The following is a 25,851-nucleotide window of genomic DNA, read 5'->3' on the forward strand; positions in this document are numbered from 1 at the left end:
GTATAAGCAGCATCAAGGAATACTTCCTCTGCATACGGGGGACAGATACCCACACTCAGCACTGGCTCACTGTGACGGAGCTCTGGAGATGCAAAGGAAGTACAATATCTCAAACTGTCTCTGCTTTTCGGAAGTGATAATTAAGTTAAAAGGAGACACGACGAACCTCTTACCACATACAGGGCCTAATTCAGCATTAGTTGTAGTTTTGCAAAAATTGCAAAACTACAACTCTATAGATTGTAATATGACGAGCAGGGCCTTCCTATCTCTGTCTGTCTGTTGTTCCCCAGTTTTGTTTTATTACTACTGTTCTAATTGTAAAGCACAACGGAATATGCTGCGCTATATAAGAAACTGTTAATAAATAATAAATAAATAACTCCTACCACTAGCCAGCCCATGCTGGATTACACACACCCACCATCACTAAAATGCGAGCACTTTGCTAAACAGCCGTTGTCCGGACCACACCCCCAACACCCAAAAAACACTGCAATGCCACCCTGTCCCTGCCCCCTACCGGCACTTAGACTGCAAGTCATCGTACATGCACCCAGCGCCAGTTAGCGAACTTCACAGATCCACGCCCACAGTTTGAGTATTTAGCCTTCAAATAACCAGATACTGTAGTAAATTCAGAAGTCTGGATCTGAAAACTGCATGTGACATGATGCGTGTTAGTTTGCAATCCACATACAAAACCACTGCTTAGTATATGATTGATGTATTGCATATAGAATAGCTTCAGACAGATCACAGTAACCCATTTTTTGTGCTATATGAATTCGGCAAATTAGAGCTTCAGGCTGTATTGTGATTTTCCATATTTTTTCCAGATCTTGTGTGTGAATACCAATTTCTGCTTCAATGAAATTGTACTTAAGATTCACTTTTAGATGTCTGCTTTGATCAATTTATCTTTTGTCTAGGTAGACCAAGAATCTGAGTATAAAATGGATACTTCAGCGATATACCCTCCAACACTGTGTCAAAAATAGGTACAAATTAGAAAATGGGGCGTAGCCATGGAGAAAGGGGGAGTGGCCCAGTGGCACTCCCATAGGAATCAATAGGATTGGGAGATGCCGAAACCCGGTACAAAATCCTTTGTGGTTGGTACAGACTATAAAAAAGGTACTGTACCTCCCAAAAAGGTACAGTTAGAGGGTATAACATTCACATATACTTCCGAACACCCACTATTGTGGAAAAATCCTTCCTGCATAGTTTTTGTACTTTGTGAGCAGGCTTTCGTCAGCCTTAATGACTGGTTGATCTGTGCTTATTTTTTATGTGACAGGTTCATCACCACTGTGATACAAACTTCCCATAGGTATCCAGTCTATGGCATACAGTATATTTCAGCTAAATTGAGTTGACATTGACATCACTTAGTTGACATCCGTTCCCCACACAAACAGTAAATGAACCTCACAGAGATCCAGTCAAGATCCTGGTGGTTGGGATCCCAGCAGTCGAAATCCTGATGCCGGGATCCTAACACTACTTGGAATGCCGACACCAGCATCCCAAATAGGATCACATGCCTTGCGCCAGAATCCTAACCATGGGTATCCGGATCGACCAAGTGCCAGGACCCTAGAGAGGTATACTGCACTGCCTGCTCTTTCACTGTTACAGGAACCGAGTGCTGCACTTAATGTTACACCCGGCTCCTGTCACTGAGGAGGAGGCGTCATTTTGGTGTCACTCCTCAGAAAACTTAGCACCTAAATAAAAGGTCGCAAAATGGCCATTTTTATACTGGCTTTCAGTCGCCAAAATATCTTTCTTCTGGAATAAAAGCAATAGCTTCGCATTGCCTGCAAGGATGATAATATGCATTAGAGTGTGATTGTGTGTATATATTATGCATTATAGTGTGAGAGTGTGTGTATATTATGTATGAGAGGCATAGGCGTGCGCACGGGGGGTGCCTGGTGCGCACAGGCACCCCCTAATGTCCGGCTCCCCCCACACGTTATGCCTGCAGCACAGTGACCACCGAGCGCTCCAGCTCATTCCTTTGACCCCCAGCTGCGCCCGCCGCCCGGTCAGGATGGACTGATATGATATATGTGTGGGTGTATTATTTACTTACTGGCCGGCGTCCGCACTGGTTGCACTTATGTTAATACATGTTCCCGGCTCCGCCTCACGATGTGACATGATGTCACGCCGTGTGTCCTCCCTCCTGGCCCGCCTGTGCTCAGTCTCTCCTGACCGCTCTCTGTCTCTCCTTGTGTGCCACCACAGAGTTCCTCTCAGGTGGACTCAGAGGACTAATTCAGCAGACGGAGACAATACAGCAGAGACTGAGACAGTAAGTCACCCACCGCTCAGTCAGCTCCGCCCACACCTACTGCCTAATACTTGATTGGTTAGGAAGGTGGATGTGGGGGGAGACGAATCAGGAAATGCTGCTAGCTAGTACATGGACGCTGCTTGTCACAGTCCTGGAACTAGAGTACACCAGCAGCAGCAGGCAGGTAACCGTGTATGGCGCTCTGTGTACGGTCAGCACCGTGTCAGCGGTTCCACTCCTGTAACGCTGGCAGAGCGAGCTCTGTACTGTATGTAGTGCATACACTGCCGCTGCGAGTGTGTCCGGCAGGGCTGATCTCCATAGGGAGCAGCTACTCGCAGCCTCGTTCTGTTCACTTCATATGTAGCTTCATATTCTCCTGTAGCTGCTGCTACTGTGACACTGAGGGCTGGGGTGGGTCACAGCATCCTGTGGAGCTGGTGCTGACGTGCAATAGCAGCACTCCATATTGCAGCAAAATCAGTAATGGCAACCAAACAATACAGAGTCATTTTTAGCTCTGGTACAGTAGTCATACAGAGATTACTGCCCCACATTGTGCATCACGATTCACTAGTACTATGCACATCACCCGCTGCATTATACTGCATATGTGTCTAGTACAGCGGGCAGTGATTGTACCTTCTGCTATAAAACATGATATGCGTTTAACATACCGACCTTCTGGATCCAGGCGGTCTCAATACCGACGCTGGAATCCCGATGGAGGTACAATGCCGCTGCCAGAAAACTGGCGATGTAGGTAATTCTCCCTATGTGGGTGTCCGCGACAGCCATAGAGGGAGAATAGAACCTGTGGCGAGCCACTGCGCCCGCATTGCGGTGATCGCAGCGAGCCTGCAAGGGACTACGTAGACTGCAGTGCTGCAGCTGGGGGGGTCAGCCATGGGGAATATACGGTACTGTATATATACAGTATATACATGAAGTCAACCCCCCCCCCAAAAAAAAAAAAAAAAGATCTGTAGGTGCACTCAGAAAATTTATTTAAAAAGAATAGAGAAGAATGGTTACATAAATATATTAGCTGAGCCAAGCATTCAGTAGTTTCCTGAGTGCACCTACAGACCTCATTCTTTTCTTATTTGTAAGTTACTGTATTTATATATAATGAGATTGGTAGCGCCACCTCTCTTTCAGTATTAGCATATAGAAATATAGCTGGGTTAGGGTGTGGCGTAACGTGAATTTCGGCTCATACTGTGTGGGGTAATGTGAATTTCGGCTCATACTGTGTGGGGTAATGTTAATTTGGCTCATACTGTGACTGGTCATTTTAAGTTTGGCTCATACTGTGTGGAGTAATTTTCATTTCAGCTCATACAGTGTGGGGTCACTTGAATTTCGTCTTATACTGTGTGCCGTAATGTGAATTTTGGCTCATACTGTGTGGCGTAATGTGAATTTCGGCTCATACTGTGTGGGGTAATGTGCATTTCGGCTCATACTGTGTGGGGTAACTGAAGTTTGGGTCATATTGTGTCGCGTAATGTGAATTTGGCTCATACTATGTGGGGTCATTTGAATTTTGGCTAATACTCAGTACCGGCCGGTGATCTCACCATTATGTTTCATTTTATTTCTCTGGAGTGTATGATATATACTTTATTATTAGGAACTAGAGAGAATTTAGATTAAGCCATGTGATTTTATTGAGAGAATGTAAACTAGTGGTAGACATGTCCCTGGGCGGTGCTAAACACACCCAAAAGGCGGTGCTAGAAATTCCCCTCCAGTAGTGCACCCCCTAATAAAATTAGCTGCGCACGCCTATGATGAGAGGGTGACAATGTGTGTGTATTATAGGCCTACCATACTATCCCTATTACATATGAGAGTGTGACAGTGTGTGGCCCTGATGAGGTTCAAACCAAGGCAAAAACATAATCCTGGTCAAACTTCACCACCATCCAAGATGTGTTGGAGCTGGGTACAAACCTCTGGCCATGCATAAAGGACAAACATACACACTTTGCAGTTTATTATATACTGTAGATGTAGCACTTATTCTTATGTTATCACTGCCCATTTCCTTAGATTGTAAGCTTGCGAGCAGGGCCCTTTTACCTCAGTATTCAATTAGTGTCAGATCCTCTCTGACGGAGAGGATCCGACACTCCAATATTCAATTTGCAGGCGTTTTCGACATGCTTAGCCTGTTTTTGACAATGCCTTTCCGACATATTTAAAGTCGAATCAGCATTGTCGAAAACAGGCCAAAAACCTGTCAAAAATGGCAGCAAATTCAACAAAATATGGGGATCTGCGGCTAATCCGCCGATCAACGTATTTTCTGACAAGTCGGAAAAACGGCAACGGACTTGAATAGGTCGAATCCATTTTTCCGACTTTTTCCTTTGTCTTTTATTACCCAGTCTTGTTTTATTTACAATTTTGTTCACAATTGTAACGCTCAACAGAATATGTTGGCACTACATAAATAACTGTTAATAAATATATATATTTATAAGGTAGAAGAAACAGTTGGCAGTTTACCCCAAGGCGGTAGTCCCTTTAATACGTAAGTATCATAGTTTCTTTTACATCTACGAATACCATGTTTCTCTGCATAGGGTACTATGATCAAAGCTTTTCTTTGATTAACATTTGATTTCTTTTTTTAAACCTTTTATTTCACGTACAAGTAATCCAAACCTGTGGTGACATATTTTTTTTCCTACTCATAATATTACCTCAGGCTATCCTATTTCCTTGCATTTCTGGCATATATTTTTCATGATGTTGATTTATAGTTTGAGTACTTTAAATATCTATCATGCTTGCAGTGAATTTCAAATAATTTCAGCTTACAGGTCATTACAAGATTGTTAGTTACATTTTTATCATTTCAAATGCTCAAGGGAGACATACAAGCTAACACATTATGAAATTAAACTTGAAGAGGCGAGCTGCTGTAATCTCATTAACCTAGTGTCATAGTTGTGTTTTTGTATTCATTTACAGATAAATCCCTTTAGAAATGTGTGATTGCATTTTCTGATTATTTTGCAATATAGTATTGAATGAATTTTAAAGGAACTCGGCAGACCCATATGAGAGCACACTGTTTCACTGCTCTTTATAATGTGGGAACAGAGCAAAGAGAAAGTAAGAAACAGATGCATGACAGTTACCCTTATGCAATTAAAACTCAATGTAATGCCCTTATTTATTAATGAGTGATAAATTTCACTGTGAGTGAGAAATTGCACCAGCCAATCCGCTCCTAAAGGTGCCCATACACCTAAAGATTTATCTTCCAATCTGGCTGGTTGGAAAGAAAATCTGGTAATGGATGGGAGCAAATGACATGGATGGGAGCAAATGACAGTTGACCATTTCAAATGGTCAACTGTCATTTGCTACCATACATTACTAGATTTTCGTTCCAACCAGCCAGATTGGAAGATAACTCTTTAGGTGAATGGGCACCTTAACTGTCATTTTTCAAACAGTCTGTAACATGGCAGTTAGGAGCTGATTGGCTGGTGCAATTTATCACTCATTGATAAGTACTGATCTCCTCTTTGCAGTTGTACGTAAATAATATGTTGGGACCATAGCCATGTGTGCCGAGCCCAAAGGCACACCCTAGCGCCAATCCCCATCCTCTGTGCTTGTCAGAAATATAATTGGTGCTGCCAACATTCTGATGAATTGACAGTGTTAATAAGTGCGACACTCAGTTCTCAGAAGTCATATCAGCACCCTCTCCTTCACTTGACGCACTAATTGTCCCAGAGACAAAAAGCTGGGAAAGAGCAGTGCAGTGAGTTGAACATGTATTATACAACACACACCATTGTGGGGTAGTTTTCTTTGGGAAATTATGGTAACTGTTATGATCCCTTCTTCCAGGATAAGATAGCTGCAGAAAATGCACAGTATAAATAGGAAAAGAGTTCCAGGTCATGGAGAGATTGGGGAACACAATGATATAGAGAAATAGATGACATAAAAATACTGATAGACACGAGCCATGAGTGGTGCTTGACATAGAGAGCTTTTAAAGTCTTGATGGCTGGGGTAGAGTCTGATTATCCCCGAAAACTTGCAATAACAACTCTCTGACTTTGCTTCCACTCTTGCCAAGTTTAACAAGAAATTTAATGTTCATTCAGTGCTTCAATTCAAGCTCCTACATTCTTGCAACCGCAAACCAAAATGCACACAGACAATAATAGATGTAACTCAGGAAGAGGCTGTCATAGATCAACAACAACACAGCTGTGAAATGCTGATATGCCAATGTCATCAAATCATAAGGAGGTTTTTGTCCAGTGCAGCACCGGCAAACACACGGTGGCAATTTTGCGAACTTGTTACACCTCGTATTTACTGACTGACATAGAGTAATTTAATTGAAAATTGTCAATCAAAGTGGTAATGTATTACCCAAGTGTCTCAGGATGGTGATAAGAGATTAAAGATATTGAAACAATGTATTCTTATAGAACTAGCTGAAGTATTGTTGTTGGCTATGATATGCTGGCATTCAGGATGCCGGATGTCATAATACCGTCCACGGCATCCCAATGGTTGCGATCTCGATAGGGAAAAGTTAAGCATACTTACCTTTCCCCAAATTCCCTCTAACCCTAAACCTGTCTAATTGCAGCTTAAACCTAACCCTGGTGTTGCCTAAACCTAACCCCCCCCCCCCCCCCACCACCACCACCTCCCAACAGCTTAAATCTAACCCTCTTTCCCCCACAGACTAACCCTCCCCGGGGTGCATAACCCTAATGCAGCTAACCTTTCCTGCATCAGGATTGTCTCTGTCTGTTCTAGCATTGGCATTTTGACTGTCGGGATCCTGATAACCAGGATCCTAACCGGATCCAGAAGTATTGTACCCGGCATTTAAGAACATGTTTAAATGTTTCTTAAATGTTCTTAAATTAAGTTGTAACTGTCAGCATTTTGAAAATAATTAGCTTGGCAGCTCTTCCAACACACCCATGAGGTGGCTGCCCAGTGTCTTTTTTTTTTGTTGGGGGTGTTGCCAGTAGCCCTAATTCCCAGTTTTCCTTTATGTTCAGTTTTATAATGACTTTTGCATTGCAAGATGTGTTTAAAGTTTTACTTCTGTTATCAATGTTGCTATTCTATGGCTGGGTGGTATTCATGTGACTGCCGGTCAGCTGACCGACAGTCACATGACCTCCTCCACGAGCCCGACGGCTCACTATCCCGATGGTCAGCATGCCGACCAACAGGGACTATTTCCACTCGTGGGTGTCCACGACACCCATAGAGTGGGAATAGAACCTGTGGTGAGCGCAGGTCGCCACCGAGCCCGCAGCGTGGCGAGCGCAGCGAGCCTGCAAGGGGCTTGCTGCACTCGCCCCTCCCCGCCGGGATCCCGGTGTCGGTATGCTGCCGGGATCCCGGCGTTGGTAAGCTGAATGGCGGTCAGGAGACCGCCGGTCACCAGTACTACACCCCTATGGCTTTTGGATATACAATATTTTTTGTCTTTCCACCAGGTGCCAAGACATATAAGTTTTTACCTGTGCCAATTCTGTAAGATGCAACATACAGCTGGCCATGAGAGAAGCAGGCACTTATTTATGCCAGCAACTTTTAATGATTGTCCTTGTGCCTAATTTATGGGCATGGCAAAAGCAAGCCAAATTGGGAATTGTAGTTACTTAAAGTCAAAAGGCATATCTGTTGGAATAATAGGAATGTGAGGTATAAACACATCTGCACCCTTGGCACAGCCAGCCAATAATGTTGCCTCAATGACATTGGTCATTAGTCTTTTGACACAATGCCTTGTGCCATTGCAGAGCATTGGAACATCAAGATCTCTTATCAGGATTAAAGGTGCTCCATCTTTCAGAAAAGGGTGATGTGGAGGCATTCCTGAATGTTCCAAAGAGTTCAGAAACTCCGTTGGATAATTTACAGCTTGGTCTTGCTTAAGAACTGTATCCATGGACTTGTAAAGTGAATAATTACATGGAAGCAGAGGTGTAACTAGGGTCTTTGGCACCAAAAGCAAAATGAAAAAAGGAGCCCCCCGTACACAAAAAAATCCCTGCCTGTGTGCCCGAAAAAGGGGTGTGGCCGACTGGTGAGGGGCATCAATTCACTGAGTAATGGTGAAAAAGAGACCAGGGACTGAGAGACGGAGAGAGACCAATGGCACAGAGAGAGGGAGTCATGGGGGGGGGGGGGGGCAGACAATGAAACCAGGGGCTGAGACAGGAAGACATGGGGGAGAGAGAGAGAGAAAGACGAGGAGCAGAGATAAAGAGACATGGGAGAGAGAGAGAGAAGGGGCAGATAAATAGGGAGTCATGGGAGAGAGAGAGACCAGGAACAGAGAGGCGGGGAGACATGGGAGAGAGTGAAAGGAGTAGAGAGAGAGGGAGAGATCAGGGGCAGAGAGAGAAATAGATCAGGGGCATAGAGAGAGGGAGACATGGGAGAGAGAGACAGAGATACCAGTGGCAGAGAGAGAGGGAGACATGGGAAAGATGGAGAGACCAGTTGCAGAGAGAGAGACAGTGACTAGTGGCAAAAACAGAGGGAGACGTGGGAGAGATAGACTAGGGGCAGAAGAGAGAGAGACAGAAAGAGACCAAGGGCAGAGAGAGGGAGGGAAACATGGGGGATGGGGGAGAGACAGAGAGACCAGTGGAAAATACAGAGGGAGACATGGGAGAGAGAAAGAGAGAGAGAGACCAGGGGCGGGGACAGAGAGGGAGACATGAGAGATAGATAGAAAGACCAGGGGCAGACAGAAAGGGAGACATGGGGGATAGAGACACAGGGCAAAGAGAGGGGGAGAAATGGGGGAGAGAGAGAGACTGGGAGAGAGACATGGAAGAGAGAGACCAGGGGCAGTGAGAGAGGGAGTCATGGTAGAGAGCGAAAGAATGACCAGAAGAAGGGATTTATTAGAGAGAGATCAGGGGCAGAGAGAAAAGGAGACATGGGGAAGAAAAAGAGTGCAACCAGTGGTAGAGAAAGAGGTAGACATGGGAGAGAGGGAGACATGGGAGAGCGAGAAACCGGGAATGGAGACAGAGAGGGAGACATGGGAGAGAGAGAAAGAGACAGAGAGAGGGAGAAATGGGGGTGAGAGAGAGAAAGAGAGGGAGACACGGGGGAGAGAGAGGGAGACATGGAGAAATAGAAATACCAGGGACAGAGACATGGGGGGATGGGAGAGAAAGAGAGAGACTGGAGGAGAGAGAGACAGCGAGAGGGCCAGGGCAGCTAGAGAGGGACTCTTGGGAGAGAGCAAGAGAAAGACCAGGGGCAGAGAGAAAGGGATTCATTAGAGAGATAGATCAGAGGCAGAGAGAAAGAGAGATGTGGAGGAGTGGAGAGAGAGAGAGACATGCACAGAGAGACCAGAGGCAGAGAGAGAGATGGAGATATGGAGACCAGTGGCAGAGAAAGAGGGTGACATGGAGAGTGAGAGATACAGAGAGAGACCAGGGGCAGAGAGAGGGAGACAGAGGTACAAAGAGAGACCAGGGGCAGAGAGAGAGAGGGGGAGACATGGCAAGATACAGAGAGAGACCAGTGGCAGAGGGAGAACGAGACATGGGAAAGAGAGGAAGACAGATAGAAAACAGAGGCAGATAGAGAGGAAGACATGGGAGAGAGACAGAGAGGAGAGAGAATAAACAGGGGTATAGAGAGAAGGAGTCATGGGAGAGAGAGAGACCAGGGGCAGAGAAAGGGGGAGACATGAGAGGTGGATAGAGCCCTGGGGCAAAGAGAGGGGGGATATAGGGGAGAGAAAGAAAGACCAGGGGCATAGAGAGAGAGCGACATGGAAGAGGAAGAGAGAGAGAGGGAGGCATTAGAGAGGCAAGGGCATAGAGAGGGAGACATGGGAGAGAGAGAGACCAGTGGCAGAGGGAGACATGGATGTGAGAGACAGAGAGATGAGGGGCAGAGGGAGAACGAAGACATGGGGGAGAGAGAAAGACAGCCCAGGAGCAGAGAGAGAGGGAGTAATGGGAGAGATAGAGAGAAAGACCAGGGGCAGAGAGGGCAACATGGGTGAGAGACCAGGGCCGAGAGAAAGGGTAGCATGGGAGAGAAAGATAAATAAAGAGACATGGGGCGAAGAGAGAAAGAGGCATGGGGGAGAGAGGGAGACATGGAAGAGAGACCAAGGGCAAAAAGAGAGGGAGACATGGGAAAGCGAGGAAGACAGATAGAGACCAGAGGCAGAGAGAGAGGAAGACATGGGAGAGAGACAGAGAGGAGAGAGAATGAACAGGGGTATAGAGAGAAGGAGTCATGGGAGAGAGAGAGACTAGGGGCATAGAAAGGGAGAGACATGAGAGGTGGATAGAGCCCTGGGGCAAAGAGAGGGGGGATATAGGGGAGAGAAAGAAAGACCAGGGGCATAGAGAGAGAGAGAGAGACATGGAAGAGGAAGAGAGAGAGGGAGGCATTAGAGAGGCAAGGGCATAGAGAGGGAGACATGGGAGAGAGAGAGACCAGTGGCAGAGGGATAGGGAGACATGGATGTGAGAGACAGAGAGACGAGGGGCAGAGGGAGAACGAAGACATGGGGGAGAGAGAAAGACAGCCCAGGAGCAGAGAGAGAGGGAGTAATGGGAGAGATAGAGAGAAAGACCAGGGGCAGAGAGGGCAACATGGGTGAGAGACCAGGGCCGAGAGAAAGGGTAGCATGGGAGAGAAAGATAAATAAAGAGACATGGGGCGAAGAGAGAAAGAGGCATGGGGGAGAGAGGGAGACATGGAAGAGAGACCAAGGGCAAAAAGAGAGGGAGACATGGGAAAGCGAGGAAGACAGATAGAGACCAGAGGCAGAGAGAGATGAAGACATGGGAGAGAGACAGAGAGAAGAGAGAATGAACAGGAGTAAAGAGAGAAGGAATCATGGGAGAGAGAGAGAGAGACCAGGGACAGAGAAAGCGGGAGACATGGGGGGGTGGATAGAGACCTGAGGCAGAGAGAGTGGGAGACATAGGGGAGAAAAAGATAGACCAGGGGCAGAGAGAGAGAGAGGCAGAAAGAGAGGGAGACATGAGAGAGAGAGAGAGAGAGAGAGAGAGAGACATGAGGGGCCAGCGGCAGAGAGAGGGAGACATGGGAGAGTGAGGGAGGCCATGGACAGAGAGAGGGAGACATGGGGGAAAGAGAGGGAGACATAGAAGAGAGACTGAGTGACCAGGGGCAGTGAGTGAGGGAGACATGGGGGAGAGAGAGGAGGACATTTTCATCTGTTCTACTTACCTGCTCCTGTGGTGGTCATGCCTAGTGCAGTGTCCCTGCCAGTCTCCAACTGGTCAGTAAATGGTGTGCTGTTGCAGGTGCCTCACCGCTTCCCCTCCGCACCCTTCGCCTCAAGCATCAGTCTGGACACACACTAGTCGTGATACTGGCATCAAGACTCGCTAGGGAATGGAAACGGTGTGGTTATACAATAGAGGAGACCAAGGGATGAGGGTGACAGGGAGAGGTAAATAGGGAGAGACCAAGGGTTATGGTTAGGCTAAGGGTGATGGAGAAGGTCACAAGAAGAGAGTGTGGTCCACAGCGAGAAAGTGGGTGACTGAGAAGGCAAGGGTGACATGGAGTTAGTGGGTGACTGGGGAGGCAGGCTGACACAAGGCCATGGGTGCACCACAAGGTCATGCCCCATTCCTGTGAGCCCCCCCCCCCCATTATAATATGGAAAATATTGGGAAGAAACATAGAATTTGACGGTAGATAAGAACCACTTGGCCCATCTAGTCTGCCCATTTACATGTACACACTTACACACTAGGGATTTTTATCGGGAGCCAATTAACCTACCAGTACATGTCTCGAGTGTGGGAGGAAACTGGAGTACCAGGAGGTAACCGACCCAAGCATGGGGCGAATATACAAACTCCACAAAGTTAGGAACATGGTGGGAATCAAACCCAGGACCTCAGTGCTATGAAGCAGTAATGCTACCCATCACACTATCATACTATGTCAGTGTATGCAAACTGTATGTGTCATTGTATATAGAGGGGTCATCATGTGTATGATGGTGTATGTATAGGTGTCAGTGTGTGTATGTCAGTGTATGTGCAAGTGTCAGCATGTGTATGTTGGCATAAGCATTTGTATGTCGGTGTATGTACAGGTGGTAGTGTGTGTATGTCAGTGTATGTATAGGTGTCAGCGTGTGTATGTACAGGTGTCAGCATGTATATGTCGGTATACGTACAAATGTCAGAGTGTGTATGTCGGTTTATGTTAAGGGGGCAGCGTATGTATGTCTTACTCTTTGCATGTATAGGTGTCAGTGTGTGTATGTCGTTGTATGTACAGGTCTCAGCGTATATATATTGGTGTATGTATATGTGACAGCACGTGTATGTCAGTGTATGTATAGGTGTCAGCTGGTGTATGTGATGCTTTGTTACATGTGTGTGTATGACATATTCAGTATAGTAAACACAGGGAGCCACAGAGATGCCTACAGTGCAGAGGACAGATAACTGCATCCTCTACATGATACATACATCACACGCAGTACATGATAGGGTGGTCTTCAGTATGCCGAATGTCGGGATCCCGGCGCACATTATACCGGCGCCGGAATCCCGACACCCGGCATACCGACAGCTATTCTCCCTCATGGGGGTCCACGACCCCCCTGGAGGGAGAATAAAATAGTGTGGCGTGCGTAGGGGCTCCTTAGCGCTCGCCACGCTGTCGGTATGCCAGCGGTCGGGCTCCCGTCGCCGGTATGCTGGTCACCGGGAGCCCGAGCGCCGGCATACCGTACTACACCCTACATCAGTGATTTTCAACCTTTTTCAACTCGCGGCACACCGACAAGACTTTAAAATTGCCAAGGCACACCATCAGTGCCCCACGGGGGAAAAAACATACAAAAAAACACACATATATTGGCCCCACAGTAATTAAACAAACAACTGGCCCCCACAGTAATACAAACACATTGACCTCCAGTACTTTCACCTCCAACTTAACCTGGTCAGTATTTACTCCTTATATACAGTTTCACTCACTGCCCCCCCATAGTAATTATAGTAATTCTACACACCCAATAGTAATGCCACACACCTGCCCCCCATAGTGATTCCACACGCCTGCCCCCATAGTGATTCCACACTCCTGCCCCCCCCCCATAGTTATTACATACACATGCCTCCATAGTAATTCCACATACCTGCCCCTACCAACTGTAATTACACTTCTTAATAATGGGTGTTCTTTTTTTGTATACCTGAAAATAATCTTTCCCTCTCAGGCTCTCAGTGAGGAGAAGTGAGCACTGAGACGTGATCAGGCAGCACGGAGCAGCAGTGGGCGGGTACTGCAGGCGGGAATGGGACGTGCGGTCCGTGACCTATGAGTCATCATAGGTCACTGGAGGGCTCTCGCAGAAGTACAGGGCTGCCCGAGCTGGTCACCGCTGGCGGCGCCAGCTGGGCAGGCATCCCTGGCTGATGGCGGCGGGTCTCTTTGGTGGGTGGCAGCGCATCTCTGGCTGGCGACGGCGGCACACCTGGCAGCTGCTTGCGGCACACTAGTGTGCCGCGGCACACAGGTTGAAAAACGCTGCCCTACATGATACATATATGACACACAGAGTATATGATACATATATGACACACACACACATACATGATACATACATGACACACTCACACACAATACATACATGACACACTCACACACAATACATACATGACACACACATATACGTGATACACACATACATGATACACACATGACACACACATGAGGCACAGACCTGGGCTGGTGATAGGGCTGCTGGCCCCCAGGGAGTGCCTCAGGAGTCCTCTCTAGATGTCCACCTCCAGCTTGAACAGCCTGAACCAGGCCTCCAAGAAGCGGAGCTCATTCCCCAGCAGCAGGTCTACCATGTCCCCTGGGGAAAGCACCACTGCAGCCTAGGAGCTCTGCTCACCATGTCTAGCAGCTTGTAGTACGGGCGGCTGCGGAGCTGTAGCAGCAAGAGGCAAGAGGCATGGGAGAGAATGCACCTTCCCTATCCTGCGCCGCACACACCACTTCAGCTGGGAGGCCAGCAGCACCGCAGGCCGCAAGTTCTCAGCAGCAGCCGCAGGGGCACCCTGGTCCACAGCAGCAAGTGGTGGCTATGGTCCACATCATGATCTCCGTGCCCAGGCAAGAGGGCGCCACTAAGTAAGATGCCCAGTAACTGTTTGGGGGCGGGATCCTTCAGCGGCTGGGCTTATAAATAAAAACACTTGGGTGGATACGCTCCCCTCCTCTGCACGGTCTTCCATGGCACCCAGGGCAAGCACCCTGCTCGCCCCACCCTAGTTACGCCACTGCATGGAAGACTGTCCTGGATTTGTCAGTTGATCTCATTACACATTATCATTTTAAGGGGCGAGAATTGCTCTCTCACACAGGGGATGACATGAGTACGTCATTATGTATGTGTGGCTTGCGTTGAGTGAATAATAACGCCAAAACAGGCAATTGGATCAACATTTGGATTGCACTTCCAGTGTGTAGAATTGAATAAACTACAAAAATACGAAAGCCCTCACTCGCTGACTGACTGACTCATCAATAATTCTCTTACTTCCCGATATGTTAAGATGATACAATGTAACATAGGTATTCTGCAGATGGGAAATAGGAAAACTATGTAATAGAATTTTAATAAGCCTCCCCTAAGGGGATGAAAAGGGGGTTGACATAATGACATCACCGATGCGTGGCTTGCATTGCCTGAACAATAACGCCCAAATGGACAAAAAGATCAAAATTTGGATTGCACCTCCAGTGTGTAGAATTTAATAAACGACAAAAATGGTTCTGTCACTTTTTACCGTATCTACTACGGGTGCTTCTCAGGTAACACCAAGAACCATGGATTAATATTTACTTATATTAAGACATCTCAAATTGACATCTCTATAGATTTACCATATTTTTGACACATTTATATTTATAACCATGAAAATCAGAAACTCCCGTGCGAAGAACGGGTAGAACAGCTAGTAAAAGTTAAAGCAGTTTTCCAATATTTAATGATTGCTACATCTGACAGGTTGGCACATCTGACATGTAGTATATTATTAGATGGGAAATCCTGCTGACGATAGCTGAGAACATGCAATCGTGGGTACACACTATGATATGTGGCCTGTATATCATTACGATCCATGGCAGGGTGATATATATTTGCCAATATGTCGTGTAATGTGTACCCAGCCTAAGGGTCGCTCCGCTGCCCTGTCAATATTTTTTAGATGACTGATGGCAATAACCAACTTGTGCCTTGATGACTGATGTTGGGAAACACTGGCCTATACCACCTACATCACAGGTTCTCAAACTCGGTCCTCAGGACCCCACACGGTGCATGTTTTGCAGGTCTCCTCACAGAATCACTAGTGACATAATTAGCTCCACCTGTGGACCTTTTAAAATGTGTCAGTGAGTAATTAATACACCTATGCACTTGCTGGGTTACCTGCAAAACATGCACCGTGTGGGGTCCTGAGGACCGAGTTTGAGAACCACTGATCTACATCATCTATAGCACAGGTTCTCAAACTCGGTCCTCAGGACCCCACACAGTGCATGTTTTGCAGGTCTCCTCACAGAATCACAAGTGAAACAATTAGCTCCACCTGTGGACCTTTTAAAATGGGTCAGTGAGTAATTAATACACCTGTGCACTTGCTGGGTTACCTGCAAAACATGCACTGTGTGGGGTCCTGAGGACCGAGTTTGAGAACCCCTGATCTATAGTGTTAATTACATAGGCGTGCGCACGGGGGGTGCCTGGTGCGCACAGGCACCCCCTAATGGCCGGCACCCCCCGCACGTCTCGCGCCTGTGATCCGTTGTGCTGCTGATGTGAAGCCGCCAGCGGCTCTGCAGTCGCACATCTGAGCAGAGCCGCCTGCGGTAGCGCCGGAGCGGGTGCACTGCGGGCTGCGGCGCGGGCACTGTAGTCAGCGTATGTATGATAGCCCCTAAGAAATATGGAGGCCGCTCCGGGAGGAGGGCTGCTGCGCATGCCCGGCTGCAGCAGCTCCTCCTCACATGGTCCTTTGCGGAGTCAGTGAGACTCCAGGCACTGCACCACCACTGAGCCCGGACCCTGCTACCCTCCACCACAAAATGCAGGGGCGGACCAGCGCATGATGACGGCTATTTTTGATAAAAGTAAGGCAGCTTACATGTATTCAAAAGTGTCTGTGTGTGTGTGTGTATATTATATATATACATATACACACTCAGTGTGTGTGTATATATATATATATATATATATATATATATATATTTATATTTATGTATAGATGCTAAGTGGATGGTGGCACTTACAGGACTTTAAAGCATGCTGTGTTCCTCTGCTGAGTTGTCAACATTTCAATTTATTCAATACATTTTCGTCAGGACAATAATTTTCATTATGAATAAATTGAAACGTTGACAACTCATACTTTAAAGTCCTGCAAGTGCCGCCATCCACTTAGCATCTATTGTTTCTACCAGAGGGCAGCAAGGCCAGGTGTGAATAGGGAGGCCAATCCCAAGATTGGGAGTGGGATCTGCGGGATCCCGGCCCAAAAACACCAGGGTTTGAATCCTGGGATTAGCGCTTCCAATCACGGGATTATACTGCGTATGCGCAGTTCCCTGCTCCACTTCCCCCAGCAGCTTCTTTTCCGAGTGTGTGTAACCCTTTTTTTTTTTTTATATATATGTGTATACTAGCCCATTAGGCGGTGCTAGACACGCCCAGTAGGTGGTGCTAGGCACGCCCAGTAGGCGGTGCTAGGCACGCCACTCCAGTCGTGCACCCCCTAATAAAATGTGCTGCGCACGCCTATGGTTAATTATTAATACTGTATTCCTTAGACTATCCAGTGTATAAAAAGACCAGCAAGTATGTATGTATAATATATATATATATATATATATATACATACAGTCTATCTATATATCTATCTATCTATCTATCTATCTATCTATCTATCTATCTATCTATCTATCTATCTATCTATCTATCTATCTATCTATCTATCTATCTATCTATCTATTCTATCTATCTATTCTATCTATCCAGGGTAGGTATTAGGTTATTCTACCGCTCCCCCTGACTTGCTCCAGTGTTTTCTGCACAGCATGAGATTGTTGTCTGCATTTGGAAACACCCCTCTGGAAAACTTGTGTTTGCTTCTGATATGAATTAGTCAACAAACACAATGGGGGGAATTCAAATGTTTGAAAAGTTAGTTGGGTGTCTGTTTTTTTTCTATCTAATAGACAGTAAAAAACAGACATCCAACCGACTTTTCAAACATTTGAATTCCCCCCAGTAAATGAAGCCACAATTTTCAAATGTTTAGATATGCACAACCTGAGGAAGCACTATGGGGGGAATTCAATTGCAGTTGATTACCCGTTTTCACTTTTCATGAAAAGTGATTATCACCCAATAGAATTTAACAAAATGTTTATTTTTAAGCCACCTCCTCAGCAGGTAGGCGAGCAGAGAATGCTGCCCGGCTGCTCTGATTATGAATTACACACAATCAGAGCAGTCAGGCATTCTGTACCTGCTTCCCAGCATGCCAGACAGTGATTGCTTATCAGCATAATGATTGGTGGATGGCTGGAGCTGACATGCAGGGCAGACCTGGGGTCAGTGTAAATGGGGTGAAGTTAACATGCGAAAATTCACCATAGGATTTAACACAATTTTATTTTCACCACCTCACAACAGCCGTAAGCCCGGCGCACAGGGGCTATTCCCAATTGTGGGTGTCCACGACACCCATAGAGTGAGAACAGAACCTGTGGCAAGCACAGCGAGCCCACAAGGGGACTTTTTGTGCTCGCCCCACTGCCGGCATACTGGCAGCCGGGATTCTGTTGTCGGAAAACTGACGGCTGGCATCCTGGCCACCGATAAATCATACAGATCCCCTCCTGAGCAGGTGAAAAGTTGGGGAAAATCCATATTGTAAGGTAAAAATGTCGAGACTTGGATCAGATCCACTGGGACACCCTCCATAATGATTAATTAGCCACTTACAGTTTTTACATTTTCTTATTTGGACAATAATGAAATGCTATTTTTGGGGTGAAAATGTGCAAAATGCAGGAAAATTGTTTAACTTGATGTGGGACATTTGATACAGTTAATTGATGTGGGACAGGTTTTTTGGGGTGCTGTATAAATGGGACAAGTGTTTTTAAGATTACAAGTGGGTGTTAAGGTGTTTTTTTTAAAGATTTCTTAAAGGTGTCTTAAAATTACACAAATAAATACTCACAGGCATTTGTATGTAACCCTAATTTAAGTAGAACATTTATTTTGCATAAAAGCACTTGCTTCTTATCTTTTTCTTCTTCTTCACTTGTTTAGAAAAATGCTTATGACAGCCATTTGACACTAACAGGCTTGTATACTGTTATTCAATGTTAGTTTGTCTTTTTTTGGGTACAGACAGATTTCCCCATTTTCACCTAGACTTAACACATGGAAAACCAGCAACAATTATCGGGTGAAACACTTAACACCCATTTTCTAATTGGATTGCACGATAAGTTAATACCCGATAACAGGCGATAAGTGAAATTATCGGGTGATAGGTCTGTTAAATTAATATTCGAAAACTTAACACTTTATTGCATCTAATTGAATTCCCACTTATATGTCAAAACATCCTGTATAGAGTACATGTGACTTGCAGTATGGCATTTGCAACTAATATGCAGTGGCCCTCATTCCGAGTTGTTCGCTTGCTAGCTGCTTTTAGCAGCATTGCACACGCAAAGCCGCCGCCTACTGGGAGTGAATCTTAGCTTAGCAGAATTGCGAACGAAAGATTAGCAGATTTTCGAATAGAAAATTCTTAGCAGTTTCTGAGTAGCTCCAGACTTACTCAGCCATTGCGATCAGTTCAGTCAGTTTCGTTCCTGGTTTGACGTCACAAACACACCCAGCGTTCGCCCAGACACTCCCCCGTTTCTTCAGACACTCCTGCATTTTTCCCAGAAACGCCAGCGTTTTTTCGCACACTCCCATAAAACGGTCAGTTTCCGCCCAGAAACACCCACTTCCTGTCAATCACACTCCGATCACCAGAACGATGAAAAATCCTCGTTATGCCATGAGTAAAATACCTAACTTTTGAGTAAAATAACTAAGCGCATGCGCTCTGCGAACCTTGCGCATGCGCAGTAAGCGACTAATCGCAATATAGCAAAACTCGGCAACGAGCGAACAACTCGGAATGAGGGCCAGTGTTCTTATTTTCACTAAAGATTTTCACTAATGATTCCTAGTGGGTGGAGGCAACACAAGCATCTGTATCTGTGATCAGAATCAATGCTCAAGTTTTAGTATACTAGAAAGCCAGTTATCAGCAATTTTTATGATCTGTATATATTGTTATATATTGTTCCTTCCAAGAGATGTCTCCATTCCTTTAGTGCCAGATAGTTAACAGTTTTCTATCTCCTGAATCATCTAGCTCTGTTAGAGATAACTTCTTAGAGGAGTAGGCACCAGGGTGTAATGATTGTTTATTACTTTGTCTTTGTGTGGTTATAGCCCAAGTAGGAGATTTAGAAGCATCAACCTCTACAACCACAAAAGTCTGAGTGGGATCTGAATGTGCCAGAACAGAAGCTGTTTGAAAATCCTTTTTAAGATAACTGAAATCTTCTAAAGCAAATGTGTTCCATTGGAAGGAAACCCCTTTATGAGTAAGAGTGGAAATTAGTCCAACAATCTTTGAAAATTTTAATGTATTTCTATCTAGTGGAAATTGTTGAAACCTAAGAAGTACTGTATTTTATTGCCTTCAAGTCTCTAGGCACCAGACAGTCTTTAAAAGATATTTACAAGGTGCATTTCAAAACAAAATGTATTCTTATGGGATTGAACCTTTATTATGTCAGTCCCAGCCCATCTCATCAAGCACTCCATATTGGCAATCTACAGAGTAAAATTGGGTGTTTCACATAGTCAAAACCGAAAGCAGTTTTGGGATATGTAAATTGCCACAGATCCAATGCAGTCTTAAAATTCAGCCTCCAAACCACAGTACAATAAAACCTGCAATTTTGATCTGAAAATGCATCCAAACTGTGGTTGTTTGCAACCCAAACTACTGTATTAATCTCAGTTTTGTAAATCTCTCCCTTAGGGATAAACTTCCATAGTGAAAGTTTTGCTGGTTGTTTGAATCTGACTGGATGCTCTGCGAATTGATGACAGATTCATGGCTATCAATTGCATTATTTCTGAAGGTTCCTTTCTACTTCTAAAATGAAGCACCATCGAACCTCAATAGGTTCAAAATGCCAAAACCATCCCAAACCCACCACAAAAATGTGGCCACCTGGTTGAGTTTTACTTTTCAGAAATATTTTAAAAGAATGTGTTCTGCCTTCTCCCCCCCCAAAAAATGTTTTTTTTATCGAGCACTGGGTCTATAATCCTAGGCTGGCAGTGGGAAAATCAGAGGGAAAGACCTTGGGGTCCCCCCAGAAATTACCACTACCAGCATTAGGCTTTACCATCCAGGGCTGGTGCCACTATAGTATAGGACCAGTAGCGGCTCTTGCCACGGGCAAGCAGGACTTTTGCCTAGGGCGCCACTGTCCCAAGGCCGCCGCCGCCGCTGCAAGAGCCGCTAATGTGTCCAGACAGGGATGGCGGCTGTGGTTAGGAAAAGGTCCTCTCCGCAAAGGGAAACTAGACATGCAGTGAGGTAGTGTTTAGTTTCCCTTCGTGGAGAGGACCTTTCCCTGCTACTGGAGCCTGCCGTGCGGTGCGCCTGACGTCATAGCGCACCGCACAGCAGTTTAGGACAGTCATAGACACTAGGGGTCATAATTGACCTCTAGTGTCTATGCGTGCCTATGGATCCGAGGAGCGGCGCCGGCGGCGTAAGATGGACGGCAGCAGTGGTCGGGAAACAGGAACGGGGCTGGTGAGTATTCTTGATTTTTTATTTTACTAGGGGCACAGCCACTGGTGGGCAGAGAGAGTAATGGTTGAAAAACTAATGGGGGCACAACAGCTACTGGGGGCAAAACTAATGAGGGCGCAGTACTGGGGGCACAGCTGCAGGGAGCCCAACAACTAATGGGGGCACAACTAATGAGGGTGTAGTACTGGGGGCAAAACTACTGGGGGCACAGCTGCAGGGGACACAACAGCTACTGGGGGCACAACTAATGGGGGCACAACTACTGAGGGCGCAGTACTGGGCGCACAGCTGCTACTGGAGTCACAACAGCTACTGGGGACACAACTACTAAGGGTGCAGTACTGGGGGCACAACAGCTATTGGGGCACAACAGCTACTCGGGGCAAAACTACAGGGAGCAAAATTGACCACGCCCCTTCCCTATCAAGCCACGCCCCTATTTTTGTCACGCGCCTGCAGCGCGCACTAACTCTATTTCACCAGTGGGGGGGTGGGTGCCAAAAGAAACTTTCGCCCTGGGAGCCACAAGGTCTAGAACCGACCCTGTATAGGACACACCCAGCATGGGATTCTCCCACCTTATTGCCACCATCCCAAGGCTGGTCAGCATGGGTCTGCATTCCCTAAGGGAATTTAAAAAAAAATGCAACCTCTCCCCTCCTAGGAAAAAAGAGCCCCGTACTGATAGTACTGAACTATAACTCTTCCTTTGGGTGCTAATATTAGAATTTCTATTTTAATTTACTGGCACATTACAGGTCCCAGCATGCCCTGTCATGTCCATTTTTATTGGCTGTCTGGGCATGCTAGCATTTGTAGAACCAGGACAGCACCATCAAATGGAAAAGTATGTAACTGAAAAAGGAAACCCCACAAGACCCTCATTTTACCATTTATTACTAAGACCCAATGGGAGGCCCTCTTCAGTACAAGTAGCATAGGCGCCCTGGATTGATAAAAAAAACCCTTCTTTTTCCATTTGTATTGTTTCCACAAATAGGAAACAATATACATTTTGAACCTTATCTGCTTTATTCTCTATTAAATCTAGTGATGTGCACCGGACATTTTTCGGGTTTTGTGTTTTGGTTTTGGATTCGTTTCCGCGGCCGTGTTTTGGATTCGGACGCGTTTTGGCAAAACCTCAGCGAAAATTTTTTGTCGGATTCGGGTGTGTTTTGGATTCGGGTGTTTTTTACAAAAAACCCTAAAAAACAGCTTAAATCATAGAATTTGGGGGTCATTTTGATCCCATAGTTTTATTAACCTCAATAACCATAATTTCCACTCATTTCCAGTCTATTCTGAACACCTCACACCTCACAATATTATTTTTAGTCCTAAAATTTGCACCGAGGTCGCTGGATGACTAAGCTAAGCGACACAAGTGGCCGAGACAAACACCTGGCCCATCTAGGAGTGGCACTGCAGTGTCAGGCAGGATGGCACTTCAAAAAAATAGTCCCCAAACAGCACATGATGCAAAGAAAAAAAGAGGCGCACCAAGGTTGCTGTGTGACTAAGCTAAGCGACACAAGTGGCCGACACAAACACCTGGCCCATCTAGGAGTGGCACTGCAGTGTCAGGCAGGATGGCACTTCAAAAAAATTGTCCCCAAACAGCACATGATGTAAAGAAAAAAAGAGGCGCACCAAGGTCGCTGTGTGACTAAGCTAAGCGACCCAAGTGGCCGACACAAACACCTGGCCCATCTAGGAGTGGCACTGCAGTGTCAGGCAGGATGGCACTTCAAAAAAATTGTCCCCAAACAGCACATGATGCAAAGAAAAATTAAAGAAAAAAGAGGTGCAAGATGGAATTGTCCTTGGGCCCTCCCACCCACCCTTATGTTGTATAAACAGGACATGCACACTTTAACGAACCCATCATTTCAGCGACAGGGTCTGCCACATGACTGTGACTGAAATGACTGGTTGGTTTGGGCCACCACCAAAAAAAGAAGCAATCAATCTCTCCTTGCACAAACTGGCTCTACAGAGGCAAGATGTCCACCTCATCATCATCCTCCGATTCCTCACCCCTTTCACTGTGTACATCCCCCTCCTCACAGATTATTAATTCGTCCCCACTGGAATCCACCATCTCAGGTCCCCGTGTACTTTCTGGAGGCAATTGCTGCTGGTGAATGTCTCCACGGAGGAATTGATTATAATTCATTTTAATGAACATCATCTTCTCCACATTTTCTGGAAGTAACCTCGTACGCCGATTGCTGACAAGGTGAGCGTCTGCACTAAACACTCTTTCGGAGTACACACTAGAGCAGGCTTTCCCAACCACGGTCCTCAAGGCACACCAACAGTGCAGGTTTTAGTGATATCCAGGCTTCAGCACAGGTGACTTAATTAGTAGCTTAGTTATTTTGATTTAACTGTCTGTGCTGCAGCCTGGATATCACTAAAACCTGCACTGTTGGTGTGCCTTGAGGACCGTGGTTGGGAATGACTGCACTAGAGGGAGGGCAACTTAGGTAGAATAAAGCCAGTTTGTGCAAGGGCCTTCAAAATTGCCTCTTTTTCCTGCCAGTATACGTACGGACTGTCTGACGTGCCTACTTGGATGCGGTCACTCATATAATCCTCCACCATTCTTTCAATGGTGAGAGAATCATATGAAGTGACAGTAGACGACATGTCAGTAATCGTTGGCAGGTCCTTCAGTCCGGACCAGATGTCAGCACTCGCTCCAGACTGCCCTGCATCACCGCCAGCGGGTGGGCTCGGAATTCTTAGCCTTTTCCTCGCACCCCCAGTTGCGGGAGAATGTGAAGGAGGAGATGTTGACGGGTCACGTTCCGCTTGACTTGACAATTTTCTCACCAGCAGGTCTTTGAACCTCTGCAGACTTGTGTCTGCCGGAAAGAGAGATACAACGTAGGTTTTAAATCTAGGATCGAGCATGGTGGCCAAAATGTAGTGCTCTGATTTCAACAGATTGACCACCCGTGAATCCTGGTTAAGCGAATTAAGGGCTCCATCCACAAGTCCCACATGCCTAGCGGAATCGCTCTGTTTTAGCTCCTCCTTCAATGTCTCCAGCTTCTTCTGCAAAAGCCTGATGAGGGGAATGACCTGACTCAGGCTGGCAGTGTCTGAACTGACTTCACGTGTGGCAAGTTCAAAGGGTTGCAGAACCTTGCACAACATTGAAATCATTCTCCACTGCGCTTGAGTCAGGTGCATTCCCCCTCCTTTGCCTATATCGTGGGCAGATGTATAGGCTTGAATGGCCTTTTGCTGCTCCTACATCCTCTGAAGCATATAGAGGGTTGAATTCCACCTCGTTACCACCTCTTGCTTCAGATGATGGCAGGGCAGGTTCAGGAATGTTTGGTGGTGCTCCAGTCTTCTGTACGCGGTGGCTGAATGCCGAAAGTGGCCCGCAATTCTTTGGGCCACCGACAGCATCTCTTGCACGCCTCTGTCGTTTTTTAAATAATTCTGCACCACCAAATTCAATGTATGTGCAAAACATGGGACGTGCTGGAATTTGCCCAGATGTAATGCACGCACAATATTGCTGGCGTTGTCCGATGTCACAAATCCCCAGGAGAGTCCAATTGGGGTAAGCCATTCTGCGATGATGTTCCTCAGTTTCCGTAAGAGGTTGTCAGCTGTGTGCCTCTTCTGGAAAGCGGTGATACAAAGCGTAGCCTGCCTAGGAACGAGATGGCGTTTGCGAGATGCTGCTACTGGTGCCGCCACTGCTGTTCTTGCTGCGGGAGGCAATACATCTACCCAGTGGGCTGTCACAGTCATATAGTCCTGAGTCTGCCCTGCTCCACTTGTCCACATGTCCATGGTTAAGTGGACATTGGGTACAACTGCATTTTTTAGGACACTGGTGAGTCTTTTTCTGAGGACTGTGTACATTTTCGGTATCGCCTGCCTAGAGAAATGGAACCTAGATGGTATTTGGTACCGGGGACACAGTACCTCAATTAAGTCTCTAGTTGCCTCTGAATTAACGGTGGATACCGGAACCACGTTTCTCACCACCCAGGCTGCCAAGGCCTGAGTTATCTGCTTTGCAGCAGGATGACTGCTGTGATATTTCATCTTCCTCGCAAAGGACTGTTGGATAGTCAATTGCTTACTGGAAGTAGTACAAGTGGTCTTCCGACTTCCCCTCTGGGATGACGATCGACTCCCAGCAGCTACAACAGCAGCGCCAGCAGCAGTAGGCGTTACACTCAAGGATGCATCGGAGGAATCCCAGGCAGGAGAGGACTCGTCAGACTTGCCAGTGACATGGCCTGCAGGACTATTGGCTTTCCTGGGTAAGGAGGAAATTGACACTGAGGGAGTTGTTGGTGTGGTTTGTATGAGCTTGGTTACAAGAGGAAGGGATTTAGTGGTCAGTGGACTGCTTCCGCTGTCACCCAAAGTTTTTGAACTTGTCACTGACTTATGATGAATGCGCTGCAGGTGACGTATAAGGGAGGATGTTCCGAGGTGGTAAACGTCCTTACCCCTACTTATTACAGCTTGACAAAGGCAACACACGGCTTGACACCTGTTGTC

General features: G+C 46.3%; 1 protein-coding gene across 1 annotated transcript in view; it reads left to right on the forward strand.

The window, feature by feature from the left end:
- The first annotated feature begins 2,407 nt into the window (after positions 1-2,407).
- LOC134906045 (protein FAM240B-like) overlaps positions 2,408-25,851 on the forward strand; it is a 266,635-nt gene continuing 243,191 nt past the window's right edge. The window contains exon 1 of the mRNA XM_063914683.1: positions 2,408-2,492. The gene's annotated coding sequence lies outside the window, so the exon portion shown is untranslated. The remainder of the gene's footprint in view (positions 2,493-25,851) is intronic.

The sequence above is a fragment of the Pseudophryne corroboree genome, chromosome 1 (genome assembly GCF_028390025.1).
Source record: "Pseudophryne corroboree isolate aPseCor3 chromosome 1, aPseCor3.hap2, whole genome shotgun sequence".
Taxonomy (NCBI): Eukaryota; Metazoa; Chordata; class Amphibia; order Anura; family Myobatrachidae; genus Pseudophryne; species Pseudophryne corroboree.